We start from the raw sequence: 18,855 nt of genomic DNA, 5'->3' as shown, positions 1-18,855 counted from the left end.
CGCTCTGGTCCCCTCCGTCCCGCATGGCCCTGGCCGCAGCCTCAGCCGGCCTCAGGCCGGAGGTTTGGTGAGTCAGGAAGACCCCGGCTGGGCGCTGAGAGTGGGACGCCACTTTATGCAAAGGCGAACCCCCTGGAGCAAAAGGGGTGGGACAAGCCTTACTGAATTCTTCCTGGAGCTAGTTCGTGTTGCAGGAACTAAGTTCTATGTTATTTAGGGTAACAGAAATCCTCCCTTCCCCCCAGGTTTTTCTGTTAAATGTAGATTTCCCCAAAATGAGGGCTGGCACTAATACTTGGATCTCCCAAGGCTGTTTTTGCTGTGGTCCTACTGTGTGCCAGGTATGGCCCACCTGCGGGGTTCTGCTTTGGGTCTGCATGGAGTGGGCCTAGCCTCAAGGTCAGGTGGGGTCTCTGACATGCATATATGCGGGTTCGGGGTAACATTTCTAGAGGATTGATCTAGTTTGCAACTTTGGTTCTCCAGTTTCACTCCCAGGATTCTCAGCATTGCCTTAAATGCAAATTCCGGTCCTTTCTCAGCGATTCTTACCAGACCCTCAGATGGGGCAGGGTCTGAGATCTGCGTTTAACAAGCCCTTTCTGGTAAATCTGACACAGGTGGTGGGGGACTGTTTTTTTTGAGACATAGTGGTTTAGGGGAAGGTTAACAAAAGTCAGCTGGGCTAACAGTAGATCACAGAGCTTGGAATTCTGCTTCAGCCCTCTCTGTTTGCAAAGGACAAGGTTGGGGTGACCACTCGAGGGCACGTAAACTTGTAACCCAAGTTAGCTCCATTCTACAGGTGAGGAGACTAAGACTTAGAGAGGGATGTGGGTCCTATGGATGGAATTGGTGAGAGGTTGACTTAGTCAAGCAGCTGTTTTTGCTGCAGTCCTACTGTGTGCCAGGCCTGGCCTCCTGCCAGGTTCAGATTTGGGCCTCCATAGAGTGGGCCAAGCCTCAAGACCACCTGGGGGTTCTGGCATGCATACATATGGGGTTCTACGTGACATTTCCAGTTCCTGACCAAGGAGAGTGGTTCAGGTGAGGTTGTTGCCTCACCCTTGCCTGGGGCTGGGTGACCCTGGACACCTTGCTCAACCTCTCTGAGTTGCTTTAAGCTCGTGGTTCCTGATATCATGTCCAGCTCTAATAGCTGTCTTCTTAGCAAACACCTGCAGGATGCCAGTACTGGGTGCAAAGGTGAACACCACCTGGGTGCAGGCTCATGGGCCCTCTTGGACTGAGGATGAGTGTGGTGAGAGTATGTTCAAGGGCATGTGCCTGCCCTGCTGTGAAAGTGCCTCGTCTGCCAGCTTGAGATCATGAACTTTGTCCCGTGGTGGCAAGGAGTCCCAGCAGAGGTTGAGGTGGTGGTCAATATTCAGTTTTAGAAAGGCTGCCTGGGTGGCTGTACAGGTCAGTGGGAGGCCAGCCCCTCGGAGACCACAAGGAGGGAGCTGCTAACCAAACCCTTCACATAGCTCAGTCCCTGCTGTGGGCCAGGCTGGAGCTGTGCCGGGTTTCAGCTGCGCCAAAACAGGCCTTTCGGTGGGAACTTGGGACTGTTGAGTGCGAAGGCTTTGGGGACAACCAGGGGTGCAGAGGTCAAGCCTGGAGACAGGATCTGTGAGGCAGACATTTCTAGGGGGTGCTAGAGAGGGGAGGAGAACAGGGCCCTGGGGGAGGAGAGCTTTGCAGTGAGGGCTAGGGGGGACTGCATCAGGAGTGAGGAGGCAGCTCATGGGGACAGTGGGACAGAGGTCACACAGGGAGGAGGTGAGACCTCCTGACCCACAGTGGTCCTGCCTTCTGTGGTTGCATCTGATCTCAGGGGCCCCCTGGCCTACGTCACTGGCAGTTAGATGTGGCTTTGGCTAGAGTGGGTGAGAGGGGCATGGGAGTAAGTGGGTTCAGATATGGGAGTATGGGGGTGGTTTTTTTTTTTTTTTTTTTTTTTAGTTACGGGAGAGGCTGAGGTTCTTCAGGGGAAGAAACTGCTGGGCAAAGGAGAGGGGGAATGTGAGGTGAAGTAGAGGTCGCTGAGCATGTGGGTAGGAGGGGAAGAAGGGATGCTGGGCATTGACGTGGGACACAGACTGAGTCCCCCCATCCACTGCCCTGGGTCCGGGCTTGGGGTGCAGGCACAGAGGCATGACACTGCTGTGAGCCTGGCCCTCAGTAGGATGGCAGTGATGCCCATGCTCTGCAGACAGGATGGCAGAGTGCGGGCCCAGAGGTGAGCCCTGCAGCCACACCTGGTGTTCTCTGTGGGCAAACAAGGTGTGCCTGCCTGTCCACTCAGGAGGTGCCATGCTGCTCTGAAGGCCATTGACAAAAGTGTTCCTCCGTGAGAGGCCCTTGTTGATAAAGGTGCAGTGTCTGAGGAGGCCTGTGGGAGGGACACCATTTGCTTGAATGCCTAAGCCAGTGGTTCTCAACCTTCTGGCCCTTTAAGTACAGTTCCTCATGTTGTGACCCAACCTTAAAATTATTTTCGTTGCTACTTCATAACTGTAATGTTGCTACTGTTATGAATCATAATGTAAATATCTGATATGCAGGATGGTCTTAGGCGACCCCTGTGAAAGGGTCGTTCGACCGCCAAAGGGGTCGCGACCCACAGGTTGAGAACCGCTGGCCTAAGCCCAGGATTGTGGAGGCTTTATACACTGGAGGCAGGGCCACTGCGGGTCAGGAGGTGTCAGCCTCTCTCTCTGTGACCTCGGGCCAGGCTCTCCCCTTCTCAGAGCCTCACTTTCCTGTTCTGTAAAACCAGCAGGTAAGAGTGTGTTGGCAGTGGCTAAATGAGGTGACTCAAGTCTGGGGGATGTGACCTTTGGAAATACTCTGACCTTCCCCCTTGGGTCATGAATTCTGCCAGGTCTGGTGTCTGAAAGAGCCACCGTGCAGTGTGCCTTCATGCCAGGTATCATAGGCACTCCTTAAATGCTTGATGCATGAGTGAATGCCTGTCTTCCTCCAAGGCCAGCACCCAGGCCTACCCAACTGGGAGAGCTGGTTTGGACTTGTTCCTCTTCCTCCTCGGGTGGGTGAAGGTCAGGGCCTCTGCTGGAGCTGGAGGACCATTCTGTCCAGTACCCGTGGCCCCTGACCCCAAACCCTCTGGGGCAGGCTCTGGGTCACAGCTAGGGGTCGAGATGGCAGGGTTCCTCATCCCCTGGCTGAGCTACTCACTCACCCGCTGCAGCCTTCAGCGAGGCTCTTGGTGTCTTGGAGCCTCAGTTATTCTCATCCATAAATGGGGTTGACACCAGCCCTCCTGGACTGGCAAGGCTGTTGGGTGACTCTGAAGAGATGGGAGGAAAGTTGAAAGATTTAAAGGTGCTGCATAAATTTAGGGGCAGGGGAGGCAGGACAGGAAAGAACAAGTTAATGTGTCTATGATCCAAACAGGGAAATTCCTTTGGACCCGGTGCAAGGACACTCTCAGGTTCTGTCACTGTTATCAGACCTTTGTATCTCTGCTGGAGCCATCCTGGGAGAGCAGGGCCATTAGGGTTGTTGACATGTCCCAGGCCCTGCCTCCGCCCTCACAGGTGGAATTTTCCACTTGGTTCCTTTTGCAAATATTAATCAAGGCCCTGCCAGTTAACAGTGGACTCATTGTCTTGTGAAGAGCAAGCCGTTTCTGGCGAATACTGGCTGCCTTCCAGGGCCCTGGCACCTGCCCAAGCTGGGAAAGGGGCCGTTGGGAGCGCCCTGCCCCCAATACTCCCCCCACCCACGTTCTGCTCCAGCTGGTTGAGCTTCACAGAGTCAGCAGTCCTGCCTGCTTTGAGCCAGGGACCCTGAAGCCACACTGAGGACTTGCACTGCAGACATTTTCTCTGCTCCTGAAAGGAGGGGCTGGCCCAGGAGCACACACAGGCGCAGGCCACAGGCTTAACTCCACCTTAATACCACTGCTCCTCCTGAAACCTGTGAAGTCACAACCCAAGTTACCTGCATTGATTTTCACATGTGTTGTCGAGGTCTCAAATCAAGTACAAAACGCAGAGGGGGCAGCTACTATTGTTCTCTCAAAGCCCCATCTGTACGTGGAGATGAAATTGGTCTCACGGGGCTGAAGGGGGATCTCTCGAGACTTCAGGGGGTGGAACAGGTTGTAAGTACCCTGTTGGGCACATGTAGCAGAGTTGGTGATCTATTTTTTGATTGGCAATACTTTAATTTATCTGTTATTCGTAATATTGTTGGTCATAGTTGCAGCATCACTGTCCGAATTTTATGAAGGAAGTAGAGTAGCACGTATTTTTGGTGTGCACTTTTAATTCTAACAAAGCTATGAAATGGGTGGCTCTGTTCCCATTTGATAGATGAGGAAACTGAGGCCCAGAGTTGCTAAACCGTTAATGGTGGCAGGGTTAGGACTGCAACCCAAAGGATCTTGACCAGCAGTCCCTTTCACTTTTTTTTTAAAGTAGTGGAACTTGAACAAGGAGCCCCAATATATAAAGCACATGCAGGCGATGGCTGCAGATCAGTGTGCTTATAAGTTCCCATCTGTGATTTTTTTTCAAGTCGTAGTCAGAGCAGTGATCCTGTTATCATGAGCACACTCTTGAAACCAGGGTGCTGGTTGGCGTCTTACACGAGCCCTGGTGCCTGACTGATTTCTGCACTTTAGTTCAGTGAGAGAGTAATTTGTAGTTGGCACAAGGAAGTAGTGGAGGTTTTAAGCAGCTCACTTTGCAGTCTTAGATCCTGCTGCAGTGAAAGCCAACCAAAGTGTGTGGAAGTTGCCTGGCTAACTCGCATCTCGCCGCTGCACCAGTAACTTTTTTATTTTTTATTATTGTTATTCTTAATCCTCACCCAAGGATATTTTTTCCATTGATTTTTAGAGAGCGGGGGAAAAGAGGGAGGAAGGGGGAAAGAGAGAAAGAGAAACATTGATGTGAGAGAGACACATCGATTCATTGCCTCCCTCATGCACCCTGACTGGGACGGGATTGAACTTATCACAATCCTGGTATGTGCCCTTGACCAGGAATTGAACCTGCCTTGTACAGGTCAATGCTCTATCCACTGAGCACACTGGCCAGGGCTGTGCCAGTGGTTTATAAAGGAAAGTGTGGGCGTTGCCCACTAGGCTGCTCCCTGAGGAAAATCCAGTGGGCTTTGCAGCGTCTAGTCAGTGCCGGGTTCATAGGCAGACTGCAGTCCCAGCCGTGGGAAGGGAGGATTTGACCTGGGATCTTCGGCAGGACACCTGAGCAGGTGGGTTTGGTTTCTAGGGGGTTCATGTCCAGTCCACAGCAGTGTTTCCTAAACTCTGTGCTGAAGGACCAGTCATTTGTTAGGTTTTTAAATTTTAATCTCTTACAGGCCGTTTAAAAAATGCAGTAGAAGTTGTTATAATAAAAACGTAGACACATAAAATTTAAGCCCATTGTCTTTTTTTAAAAAGCCCATTGTCTTATTATAAGATTCAACAGACACAAAGCCACTGTGTGTCAAGTTCCTGCAAAAGTTTCTGAACTCTGACTTTCGATTCTGTACTTATCTTTCACAGACGATCAAAAACAGCACGCAGGCGGCACTGGCCACAGGGCCCGGATCCTGTCACATCTGGGTATAAGGTGGGTGCTTTTCAATTGAGATTTTGAAAACTGTTGGGAAGGGTCCTTGAGGAAGCTGGTAGCAAGCTTTTGCAGAACCCTAAACTTCTGTAGAATGGTTTGAAATCCTCAACCCGGCCCTGGCTCTCACCTGGGGGGTCCTCCCGCCCTAGTTCCTTTCCCTCCCTCCTTTAGTACGGATGTTTGAGATTTAAAATAGACAAAAAAACCCTTTATGTTATGGAAAACTTGAAACATGTACAAAACTAGCCAGAAAAGATTATCGAACTCTATATTCTCATCACCTCATGGGCCGTCCTGTTTTGTCACCTTTCCTGATCCTTGGGGTTATTTTAAACCAAATTCTAAATATCCTTTATCTTTTTGTCAAATTTTCAGTTTGTGTTTCCGAAAGAGTTGTGCTAAAACAACACTTGTCACATCTGACGAACAAGCAATGATTTCTTAACATCCTCACACTCCCAGGATCTAAATAAGATGCACACATTCTTTCGTAATCTATAGATTGCCGTCCATCTCTGTCTGTCTGATTTACTTTTCACTTAAATTTGTTGTTCAGGAAATGAGTGGAGTTTCCCGTAGCCTGGATCCTGTTGATGGGGTCCCTGGGCGTTCTTTCACATGTTCCTCTGACCTTTGTCCTCTGATCTGGTGGGTGGATTTAGAGGTGTGAGCAGATTCGGGTTTGAATTTTTTGGCAAGGATATTGTATAGGCCTTCTCCCATTCAGACCTGTCTTGACTTGGAGAAGTTGTTTGTTTTGTTAACTGTCTCCTGTGTGTAACGTTACTTTGGTGAGGCCCAAGCCGATCTTCCGTGGGTTCTGGGCACCCCTCGGCCTGAGATCACCCAGCTGCTGTGTGGAGAGCAGATTGTGAGGTGACACGGGAAGGGGTTGTGATTGCAGGGACACTGCTAAGATGCCCCCGGAAGGGCTCCAGCAGGGGATGCCTGGGATGGTGGAGCCTGATCGAGGCAGGAGTGCATGGGGTGGGCAGAAGGGGGCAGATTCAACAGATCTGGCCCCACCCCTTTTAAGAGAAGTCACTGCCTCTCTGTGCCTTGGTTTCCATGCTTGCCTCCGCTCCTGAAGTGAGCAATGTATTTTTATATGCCAGTCACATAACAAGCATTTATTGAGTACCTGTCATGTGCCTGGCCCTGGGAGCTGTGAGCGCCTTCCACTGCTGACTGTAAGTGAACAGATATAGTTGCAGCTCTGTGTACAGGTCCTGCCAGGCGGAAATCTTGGTAACTCTTGGCCACTAGGCCACCAGGCTTCTGGTGATCTCGGTTCCACACTGTGCCTGGCCCATAGGCATAGGGACAGGTGTGAAGGCCAAGCACCTCCAGGGACAGCGCCAGCCTCAGGCCACTAAGGACCTCCATGCTCCCGAGAAGCGGAGCTTTGTGTTAGGGTCTGCTAACTGGGTCCTTTCTGTGGATGGTCCCACTTCCTACTGTGCCATACCTGCTGGCGGGCAGTCAGGTTTTCATCATTGGTGCCAGCATAAAAACTCAGGACAGAGCCCTGTGCTTGCTTTGTCACAGTTGTGTAGAGCTCTCTTTTGGTTAAATTCCTAAAGTGGGATTGCTGAGACAAAGTGCTGCCCCTTTAAAACCCTGATGCATCCATTGCCTTCTGGAAGGTTTCACCTGCTTCCTAGCTATGCCCAAAGCAGAATCACTGTTGTGGGCCTCGCCGCAGCTGAGCTCAAAGGCTGAAGCAGGTCTGGCTGAGACTGCTCCACCCCTCTCCAGAGTTCTGTCCTCTCTTCTTGGGTGACCCACAAAAGCCAGGACTTCAGTGACTCAGAGGAGCTAACCCCAACTGCACTGGCCCAAAGCTAAAAATGAACCATGCACACACACGTGCATGCCAAGAAGTTGGAAGAACCCTGTTTACAGGGTAGTTTCAGAAAGTTTTGTCAGCTCCCCAGCTGTGTGACTGCAAGCAGGCTGTGTCCCAGGTACAGGTGTTCCTGAGATGGTGGGTAAGCGTTTTATTCTGGTTGCAATTCTTTTGCACTGAGGCCACCAAAATTATCGGACTTGTGCGATGGGTCACAAGCTCAGAATTACATGGAACTCTGTCTTGTCGTGCATGAAACTCTGACCATGAAATTTGGCAAATTTTTCAATACAAGTCTTCACCTACTGATGTGAGAATTTGAAATGAGAATTGTTAGTTGCCGCAAAGTGCTATGGTGATGAAATCCATTAGCCATAGTCAGTAGGGCGTGGTGGCCCCTACATTTGTTACCCCTCAGTTTATGTCACCTCTGCACTTGACTCATCTGCTGTGTTCACACTGGCCTTGAGTTCAGTGGCCTTCAGTTGACCAAAGTCTTACTTCCCCGACAGAAGTGCCACAGGGACTGCGTGCCCAGCTCCAAGCTGACCAGCAGTAGAAGGTGTGGCTCGGGGGAGCTGCCCTGCCCTTGGGAAGATGAGTGTGGCCTGAGGGTCTTCTCTCCTTGACTGGGAGGCAGGGCAGGTGGTAGTCTCCTCTCCCCCATGCACGAAGCAACAGAAATGGAGAGACAGCACCCAGGTTGGTCAGGGGTACAGGCTCCTAGAGTCAAAAGGGAGCCTTGGATGCCACCTCACTTACTTCAGCCTCCATTCATGGTAGGACCCCCATTTCACACACTCTCTCTCTCTCTCACTCACTCACTCACTCACTCACTCAAATGAACACACATGCTTTCCTATCTTTCTCTGGTCCCATACGTCCTACCCCACCCCACCCCTCACTTTCCACACAGCCAGTGCCAGGGGGCTCCTTCCCTGCTCAGGAAAATGGAAAGGGCTGTTTCCCTGCGACTCCTGCCACCTCCGCTTCCCCACCCCCGTTGGTCAGTCTGCCCACTCACCCGGTATAGGAGGCTGAGGGAGCACTGCACTAGAGGCGAAGGGGTCCCTGCCCCCAAGGAGGTTCCTTTGGGTAGCAGCCCCCCTCCTCAGCCCCACCCATCCCCTTATTCCCACTGTGCACAGGGAGTATGTATAGATCCTGCCACGTCCCAACACTGTGGGCCCAGTGCTCCAGGAGCCTGAGGGACTCCTCAGCTCCCCCCAGCCCACGGCCTGGCTTCTGAAGGGCAGGGGGAGAGAGAATTTAGTTACTTTTTCAGGCTGAATTATATTCCGTGTCACCTGCTGATGGACATTTGCATTATTTCCACCTTTTAGCTATTTTGAATAGTGTTGCTAAAAAGATGAGTGTATAAGTATTTGTTTGAGTCCCTGCTTTCAGTTCTTTTGGGTATATACCTAGGACTGGAATTGCTGGATCCTATGGTAATTCTATGTTTAACTTTTTGAGGAACCAGCATATTGTTTTCCTCAGTGTCTGTGCCATTTTACATTCCTCTCAACAGTGAACAAGGGTTCCATTTTCTCTACTTCTTGTCAACACTTGTTATTTTCCATTTTTTAAAAATTATAGCCATCCTAATGGGTGTGAGGCCATATCTCATTGTGGTTTTAACTTGTATTAGTGATGTTAAGCATATATTTATATGATTATTGGTCATTTGTATATTTTTGGAGAAATGTCTATTCTAGTTATTGGCTCATTTTTGGGTTGAGTTGTTTGCTTTTTGTTGTTGTTGAGTGGTAGGAGTTGTTTCTGTATTCTAGATATTAATCCCTTATCAGATATATGATTTGCAAATATTTTCTTCTATTCTTTGGGTTCTCATTTCACTCTCTGGATGAGGGCCTTTGATGTACAAACGTTTTTAATTTTGATGAAGTCCAATTTATCTGTTTTTTTCTTTTGTTGCCTGTGCTTTTGGATTTATTTATTCAATAAATCATCACCAAATTCAGTGTCATAAAGATTTTATCCTATGGCTGGGCCGGCATGGCTCAGTGGTTGAGTGTTGACCTATGAACCAGAAGGTCACAGTTCAATTCCTGGTTAGGGCACATGCCCGGGTTACAGGCTCAATCCCCAGTGTGGGGCGTGCAGGAGGCAGCTGATCAATGCTTCCCTCTCATCATTGATGTTTCTATCTCTTTCTCCCTCTCCCTTCCTCTCTGAAATCAATAAAAATATTGATTTTACCCTATGTTTCCATGTAAGGGTTTTATCATTTTAGTTCTTACATTTAGATCTTTGATCTATTTTAATTTTTGTGTATGGCATAAGGTGAGAGTCCACATTTATGCTTTTGCATATGAATATCAGTTTTCCCAGCACCATTTGCTTAAAAGATTGTCTTTTTTCCATTGGATAGTCTTGGCACCCTCATAAAAAATCTATTAATCATCGCCCTGGCCAGGTAGCTCAGTTGGTTAAAATATCTCCTGATATGCCAAGGTTTTGGGTTTGATCTCTAGTCAGGGCACATGAAAGAAGCAACCAATGAGTGCATAAATAAGTGGACCAACAAATAGGTCCCCCTCCCTCCCTCTTTCCTTCCCTCCCTCCTTTTCTCTTTCTCTCCCTTCCTATCTCTCTCAAATCAATCAATAAAAAAATTTAAAAACAACTTATTAACCATCTATGCAAGGGTTTATTTCTGGGCCCTCTATTCCATTGGTCTACATGTCTGTCCTTACGCCACCATCATACTGTTTTGATTACTATTCCTGTGTAGTAAGTTTTGAAATCATGAAGTTGAGTCTTTCAACTTTGTTTTTTTTCCCAAGACTGTTTTGGCTACTTGGAGTCCTTTAAGATTCCATATGAATTTCAGGATGGGTTTCTCTATTTCTGCAAAACAAATAAACAAACAAAAACACTGTTGGGATTGCTACATTGAATCTGTATATTGCTTTGGGTAATAATGGCATTTTAACAATATTAAGTTTTCCAACCCATGAACATGGGATGTTTTTCCATTTCTTTATGTCTTCTTTAATTTCTGTCAGCAATGTTTTGTAGTTTTCAGTGTCAAGTCTTTTAATTCATTGGTTAAATTTATTTCGAAGTATTTTATTCTTTCTGATGCTATTATAAATGGAATCCCCCCTTAATTTCTTTCTTAGATTGTTCATTTTTAGTATATAGAAATGTAGCTGATTTTTATGTGTTGATTTTGTATCCTGCAACTTTGCTGCATTTGCTTATTAGCTATACCAGTTTTTAGTGTGTGTGCAATCTTTTAAGGTTTTCTAAATATTATGTCGTCTACAAACAGATAATTTTACTTCTTTCTTTAAACTTTGTTTGTTAATCCTTACCCGAGGATATTTTTTCCATTGATTTTTAGAGAGAGTGGAAGGGAGGAGAGAGACAGAGAGGGAAACATCCATGTGAGAGAGACACATCGATTGGTTGCCTCCCACATGCACCTCGACAGGTCCGGGGATTAAGCCGCAACTGAGGTACGTGCCCTTGACCAGAATCAAACCCAGGACCCTTCAGTCTGCGGGCCGATGCTCTAACTACTGAGCAAAACCGTCCAGGGCAGTGATGGCGAATCTATGACACGCGTGTCAGAGGTGACACGTGAACTCATTTTTTGGTTGATTTTTCTTTGTTAAATGGCATTTAAATATATAAAATAAATATCAAAAATATAAGTCTTTGTTTTACTATGGTTGCAAATATCAAAAAATTTCTATATGTGACACGGCACCAGAGTTAAGTTAGGGTTTTTCAAAATGCTGACACGCCGAGCTCAAAAGGTTCGCCATCACTGGTCTAGGGCTTTCTTTGAACTTTTGATGACTTTATTTCTTTTTCATGTCTAATTGCTCTGGCTAGAACTTCCAGAACTATATTGAGTAAAAATGGCAAAAGAGGGCACCCTTGTCTTGTTCCCAATATTAGAGTGAAAATGTCATTCTTTCACCATTGAGTATGATGTTAGCTGAGGGTTTTTCACATATGGCCTTTGTCATGTTGAGGAAGTTTCTTTCTGTTCCTACTTTACTGTTTGTGTTTAATCATGAAAGTGTTGAATTTTATCAAATGCTTTTTCTGCATCAATTGAGATGTTTATGTGGTTTTTATTCCTTCATTCTCCTAATGTGGTATATTACACTGATTGATTTTCATAAGTTGAACCATCTTTGAAGTACTAGAATAAATCCTACTTGGTCATGGTGCATAATCCTTTTTAATATGCTGATGAAGTTTTGCATCAAGATTCACAAGAGATATTGGTCTGTAGTTTTCTTGTTAGTGTCTTTAGTATGACTTTGGTATCTAGGTAATACTGGTCTCATGTAATGAGTTAGGAAATTTTTCCTCTTCTTCAATTTTTGGGAAGAAAGTGAGAAGGATTGATGTTACTTTTTCTTTATATGTTTGGGAGAATTCATGAATGAAGCCATCGTGTCCAGGCTGTTTCTTTGTTGGGAGGTTTTTTATTACTGATTCTATCCTCCTTACTAGTTATAGGTTTATTTGTACTTTATATTTCTTCATGATTCAATTTTGGTAGATGGTGTATTTCTGGGAATTTGTCCATTCCCTCTAGGTTATGCAATTTGTTGGTACAAATTGTTTATAGTACTCTTATGATCCTTTTTATTTCTGTAAGATCAATAGTGATGTTTCTACTTTCATTGTTGATTTTACTAATTTATTTCTGTAAAATAAAAAAAAATGATGTTTCTACTTTCATTTCTGATTTTACTCTCTCAGTCTACCTAAATATTTGTCAGCTTTTTAAAGAACCAATTTTTGGCTTGATTTTCTCTATTACTTTTCTGTTCTTAATTTCACTTATCTCTACTCTATTCCCTCTCTTCTGCTAGCTTTGGGTTTAGTTTGCTCTTCTTTTTCTACTTTCTTAAGATGTAAAGTTGAGATATTATTTTAAAACTTTCTTCTTTTTCAGTGGGTTCATTTACAACTATGTTTCCCTCTTAGCCCTGCTTTCGCTGCATCTCCTAAGTTTTTGGTATGTTGTGTTTTTGTTTTCATTTGACTCAAGGTATTTTCTGATTTTCTTTGTGATTTTATCTTTGACACATTGATTGTTTAAGAGTATATTGTTTAACTTTCACATATTTGTGACATTTTCAGTTTTCCTTCTGATATTGATTTCATTCCATATGATTAGAAATTATACTTTATGTGATTTCAATCTTTTAAGAATTCATTAATATTTGTTTTATGGCCTAACATATAGTGTGTCCTAGAGAATATTCCATGTGCGCTTGAGAAAAAGATGTCTATTTTGCTGCCGTTGGGTGGAGTGTTTTATGTGTAAGATACAATTGGTTTGTAGTGTTATTCAAGTCCTCTATTTCCTTATTGATGTTCTCTCTGGTTAATCTATCCATTACTGAATATGAGTACAGAAGTCTCCATTTATTGCAGTATAACTGTATTTCTTCCTTTAAATCTGTCAATGTTTGCTTCATATATTTTTGGGTTCTGATGTTTGACACATATATGAATTGCATGTTTTAAAACTTTATACAAAGGTTTCATTCAGGTGATACCATCCTGTAGATTGCTTTTTATATTTTGAATATACTTTTAGGATTCACCCATGTTGATGTGAAGTGCTATCACTGTTGTTTGTGGGTTTTTTGATTGACTGTACTTTTTCTATATCCTTTGTATCTCCATATACATTTTGAAGTCAGCATGTCAATTTCTACAAAAAAACAAAACAAAAAAAAAACAACCACCAGAAAACAAACCCAAAACATCCTGCTGAGCTTTGATTGGCACTGCATCAAACCTATCAATCACTTTAGGGCAATAATGATATCACAATATTAGATCTTCCTATTCATGGTATCTCTCTCTATTTAGGCCATCTTTAATTTCTATCAACCATGTTTGTAGTTTTTAGTGTATAGGTCTTACACATATTTTGTTAAGTTTATTCCTAAGTGTTTCATATTTCCTGATGCTCTTGAAATTGGTATTGTTTTTATTTTGTGGTTACCCCACAGAGGGTGGGATCAACCCCACCACCACTCAAAATATGTTTAAATATTGAGACTGATGCAACACACATGTACTAAGAGGCTATTAATTACTCTCAGAATGGGGCTTTCAGGGGAGAGCAGGGCAGGTAGGTACCCATTTTGGTCTGGGATGTCTTGAGTGAAGAGAGGGACAAGTAGCTCTTATTTTTGTTACGTTTGAAAAATAGGACTAATGTGATGATTCCCATATGTAGGTTTGATTTGCATAATTTAAACTTCCCCACTGACAGCCAGGGCAGTAATGCCAGGACTTTCTTATTGACTTGCCCAATATGGAGCAAGAGTGAGGAATGGGGTTTGAAAGCTGTCAGTGGTCAAACATCAAAAATGGATGCAGACTTCTTTATTACATTTATTTACATTTAAGTGTTCAGTTGTTCATTAAGAGCATATAAAAAATACAGTTGACTTTTGTGTGTTTAACTTGTACCTTATGACTGTGCTAAATTCACTTATTCCAGTAGCTTTTTAAAAGGATTCCTTGGGAATGTCTATGTAGATAATCATGTCTACAAATAAGGACATTTATAATTCTTTCTTTCCAATCGGTATGCTTTTTATTTTAACTAACTAATTACTTAAACTTAAATTCCTAGTTTAGAACCTTCATACAAGGTTGAATAAAAGTGGTGAAAATGAACATTCTTGCCTTGTTCCTGATATCAGGAGGTAAAGCTTTCAGTCTTTCACCATTTAGTACAAAGTTAGCTATAGGTATTTCATAGATGCCCTTTATCAGGAAGTTCTCTTTCATTCCTTAAGTAACACAAAGATTTTATAGATTTTGAACATTGCTAAATAATTTATGCACTAATTAAGAGGATCATGTGTTTTTTCTTTTTTGGATTATTAATATCCTACATAATAAAAGCCTAATATGCTAAGTGTCCAGTTGTACAGTCAGCCATTCAACCAATCAAAGCATAATATGCTAATGATATGCTAAGGCCGCTCAACTGCTTGCTAACATGTGCACTGACTCCCAGGGGGCAGACAGTCGGCCGGCTGACCAGTCGCTATGACATGCACTGACCACCAGGGGGCAGATGCTTCTACTGGTAGGTTAGCTTGCTGCTGGGGTCTGGCCAATTGGGACTGAGCGAGTTGGGCCAGACATGCCCTGGAGTCCTCCCACATCCCTCCCTGGCCCCAATCATGCACCAGTGGGGTCCCTCAGCCTGGCCTGCTCCCTTTCCCAATCCAGGAACCTTCAGGGGATGTCAGAGAACCGGTTTTGGCCCAGTCCTGCAGGCCAGGCCGATAGACCCCAGGGCCTCTAGTGATGAAATACAAAGATTGATTGTCAAATGTTGAACCAACCTTGCATTCCTGGGATAAACTCCAGTGGGTTACAATGCATGCTTTTTGTATGTTGCTGGATATTATTTGCTAAAACTTTGTTAAAGAGATTTGCATCTTTGTTCATGATGGATATTAGTCTGTAGTTTCCTTTTCTTGTGAAAGCTTTGTCTAGTTTGGTAACAAGATAATGCTGCATTTATTAAGTGAGTTGGGGAGTGTTCTCTACTATTCTGTTTTCTATAAAATTTGTATTATTCCATCTTTAGTGTGTGATAAATTTTACCAATGAAGTTTAGAGTTTTCTTTGTGGGAAGAATTTAAATTATGAACGCTAATTTTTTAAAAGATGTATATAGCTAATTAGGTTATATAGTTGTTCTTGAGTGAGCTTTGATAATCTATCTTTCAAGAAATGTATGCATATTATCTTATTTATCAAATTTATTGGGGTAAAGTTGTCATAATATTTCTTTATACTATAGAATATGGAATAATATCCTCTCTGTCATTGCTGATGCTGGTAATTTGTGTTATCTCTCTTTTTTGGGAAGGGATTTATTAATTTTATTGTTTTAAAGAACAATAGTTTGGTTTTATTAAGTTTTTATTTTTAAATTTGTTTTCAATTTTATTGATTTCTGCCATTATGTTTATTACTTTCTTCTCATTACTGTGAGATTGACTTTATTTTTTCTAATTACTTAAAGATAAAAATATAGATCATCAATTTGAGTTCTGACTTACTAATATAAGCATTTTAATGCTATATATTTCCCTCAAAGCATTGCATTCCCTGCATTCAACATTTTGGTCTGCTGTGTTTTCATTTTCATTCAGTTCAAAAACTTGCACTCTGGCCAGTGAGGCTCCGTTGGTTGGAGGGTGTCTCTTACACCAAAAGGTGGCAGGTTTAATCCTGGTCAGGGCACATACTCAGCTGTGGGTTTGATCCCTGGTCAGGCGTGTGCAGGAGGCAACCAATCGATGTCTCTCTCTCTCCCTCTCTCCCTTTCTCTCTCTAAAATTTTTATTTCTTAAATAGAGATAATCAGTTGCTTAAAAAAAAAAATCTAGCTAATGTTGAAAAAAAAACCATAAAAATTTGCTAATTTCTTTAGTGATTTCTTCCTTGACTCAGGTTATTTACAAGTGTATTTAAATTTTACTATTTAGGGATTTTTAGAAATATTTTTATTTTTCTCTAAATTTACTATTTAGGGATTTTTAGAAATATTTTTATTATTTATTTCTAAATCAAATATTTGGTGGTCAGAGAAAATACTTTGCTTCATTTCAGTTCTTTTAAATTTGTTGAGATTTGTATTATGGCCCAGAATAAGGACTGTTTGGTGATACACATTTGCACTAAACATGTATTCTGCTGTTGTTCAGTAATAACTGTTGATTAGTTGTCAGATTAGTTCATAATGCTGTTCAAATCTTCTATATTCTTACTGATTTTTTCATCTAAATGGGTTTTTTAAAAAGACATTTATTCGACATCATGATCAGACTATTACATTTAGCAATCAACAACATGGGTACAAAAATTCTACATTAAAACCCTATGTTGGAATGCTTTACATTTCCCACAGAACGAAAACAGAAATAACCTGTTATACAATTAGTCACAAATAAAGTCCTCGAGTTTTTTGCTCATACGCTTCAGTATTGTCTCTAAAACATGTCTTCTTTGTAGCTATTAGGTCCTGTCACCACTGTGCTTCGCTGAGTTCACAAATCTATTGTAACCTGTAGTTTCCCTGTCACTTTCCTCGCTCTGCTCTCTTACTAAGCTTTGTTTCCTGGTGGTAATTAAAACCTTCTGCCACTGCCTTAGCTACTGCTGCTGCTGGAACCACCATAGCCACCTTGGTTTCAGTTTGGCAAAGTATTGGTCTCCACCACCACAGGAGACAGAACTTCTCTGCCTCCAAAATTTTCTCCTTCCATGGATCCAAATCTTGAACATGGGTTGTTGTAATTGCCAAAATCATTGTAGCTTCCACCATGTCCAGAATTGCTTCCATCATTAACAAATCCATGATAGCCATCCCCACTGCCACCAACCATATCCACCACCACCACCGCTGCCACTGAAGCCACTTCCACCACGAAAGTTTCCTCCACGATCAAGGTTGTCATGTCCACCAAAACCATCTCCGTGACCACCTTCGAAGTTTTCAGAACCACTTCAACCTCTTTGGCTGGACGACGCACTAGCCATCTCTGGCTTAGACAGGGCTCTTCTTACTTCACAGTGGTGGCCATTCACAGTAGGGTATTTCTGAAGACAATTTTGTCTACAGAGTCACGGTCATCAAAGGTTACAAAAGCAAAGCCTTTCTTCTTGTCACTGCCTCAGTCAGTCATAATTTCAATCACTTCAATTTTCCCTTACTGTTCAAAATAATCTCTTAAGTGATGTTCTTAAGTGTCTTCTTTAATACCAGTCTTAATCTTTTCCACAGTTGGCACCAGGTCTTTGAGAGTCTCCTCTTGAGACAGCCCTCTTTGGTTCCACAGCTCTTCCGTCCACCTTGCGTGGCCTTGCATTCATGGCTGCATCCACCTCCTCCGCACTGGCACACGTACAAACCCAAAGCTCTGGAGTGCTTGGTGTTTAGATGTCTCTTCACCACGGTCTGTGAGTGGTCCCCATTGCTGAATATGGCTCCTCAGATTCTCATGGGTTGTTTCAAAGCTCAAACCTCCAATAAAGAGCTTCTGCAGCTGTTTGGACTCCTTGGGAGACTGTGACTTAGATATGATAGGGATACTTTAAGGATGCTTATTACTTACTCGGCAGTGTCCACCAGCAGAAAGGAGTGATCTAATGAACATATCACTCGATGTTTTATCTATTACTATGAGGGGAATATTGAAGTCTCCAAGTGTAATTATGTATTTATTCATTTCTCCTTTCATTGCTATCTAATTTTTGCTTCATGATTTTGGAGTTCTATTGCACACATACACATTTAGAAGTGTTTTGCCTTAGGATAAATTGTCTCCTTTATCATTTTTAGATGTCTTCTAAACCCTGCTAATATTCTTTGTACTGAAGTCTAGAGCTAATATTGTCACTTTAACTCTTATTTGTGTAGTGCTTATGTGGTGCATCTTTTTTCAACTTTCATATTTATTACATGTCTTTATTTTTAAAGTGGGTTTTTTTGTGTGTGTGCACAACATATATTTGAGTCTTGCTTTTAAAAATCTCATTTGACAGTCTCTGCACTTTAATTGGAATATTTAGATTATTTCCACTTAATGCAGTTATTGATATGGTTGGATTTAAATCTACCGTTTTATTATTGGTTCTTTATTTGTCCCATCTCTTTTTAGTTTATTCTGCCATTATTTTTTTTAGTTCAGGTGTACAGCATAGTGGCTAGACAATTATATACTTTACAAAGTGTTCCCCTGATATTTCTACTCATCTGGCATCATATATAGTTATTACAGTATTATTGACTACATTCCCTATGCTGTACTTCACATCCCCATGACTATTTTATTACTATCAATCTGAATTTCTCAAACCCTTCACCTTTTTCATGCAGTTCCGTACTCCCCCCCTCCCCTCTGGCAACCATCAATCTGGTCTCTGTATCTATGAGTCTGTTTCTGTTTTGGTTCATTTATATTGTCCTTTAGATTTTATATAAAAGTGAAATTGCATAGTATTTGTCTTTCTTTGACTGATTTATTTCACTTAGCATAATACTCTCTAGGTCCATCCATGCTGTTGCAAATGGTAAGATTTCATTCTTTTTTATGGCTGAGTAATATTCCAGTGTGTGTGTGTGTGTGTGTGTGTGTGTATCACAATTCTTTTATCCACTCCTTGCTCTGTAAGGATCAAATCACATGTCAGTTTTCCCAACTAGACTGGAGTCTTCAAGGACAGGAACCATGATTTCTTTTGTATCCCCAGCCCATTGTCTAGTGTAGAGTAGGTGACTTATTATTTTTTTCTGAGTAAAGAAATAAAGGAATAAATTGACCCACAATGTATTTTAAGATGCAT

General features: G+C 43.0%; 1 protein-coding gene and 1 pseudogene across 4 annotated transcripts in view; one reads left to right on the top strand and one right to left on the bottom strand.

Moving 5' to 3' along the window:
• The window catches only part of CHDH (choline dehydrogenase), a 35,938-nt gene that overhangs the window by 3,395 nt on the left and 13,688 nt on the right, over positions 1 to 18,855 (top strand). For 2 of the 4 annotated variants that reach the window (XM_005870299.2, XM_005870300.2), the window contains exon 4: positions 5,543 to 5,609. The gene's annotated coding sequence lies outside the window, so the exon portion shown is untranslated. Of the gene's footprint in view, positions 68 to 5,134; positions 5,248 to 5,542; positions 5,610 to 18,855 lie in introns of those variants that run through there. The other 2 variants (XM_005870302.2, XM_005870301.2) reach the window with 2 other exon arrangements.
• LOC102261294 overlaps positions 16,450 to 18,855 on the bottom strand; it is a 6,220-nt pseudogene continuing 3,814 nt past the window's right edge.

This window comes from Myotis brandtii, unplaced genomic scaffold (genome assembly GCF_000412655.1).
Source record: "Myotis brandtii unplaced genomic scaffold, ASM41265v1 scaffold316, whole genome shotgun sequence".
In the NCBI taxonomy this organism is placed as follows: domain Eukaryota; kingdom Metazoa; phylum Chordata; class Mammalia; order Chiroptera; family Vespertilionidae; genus Myotis; species Myotis brandtii.
This window is presented reverse-complemented; position numbering and strand designations above follow the sequence as displayed.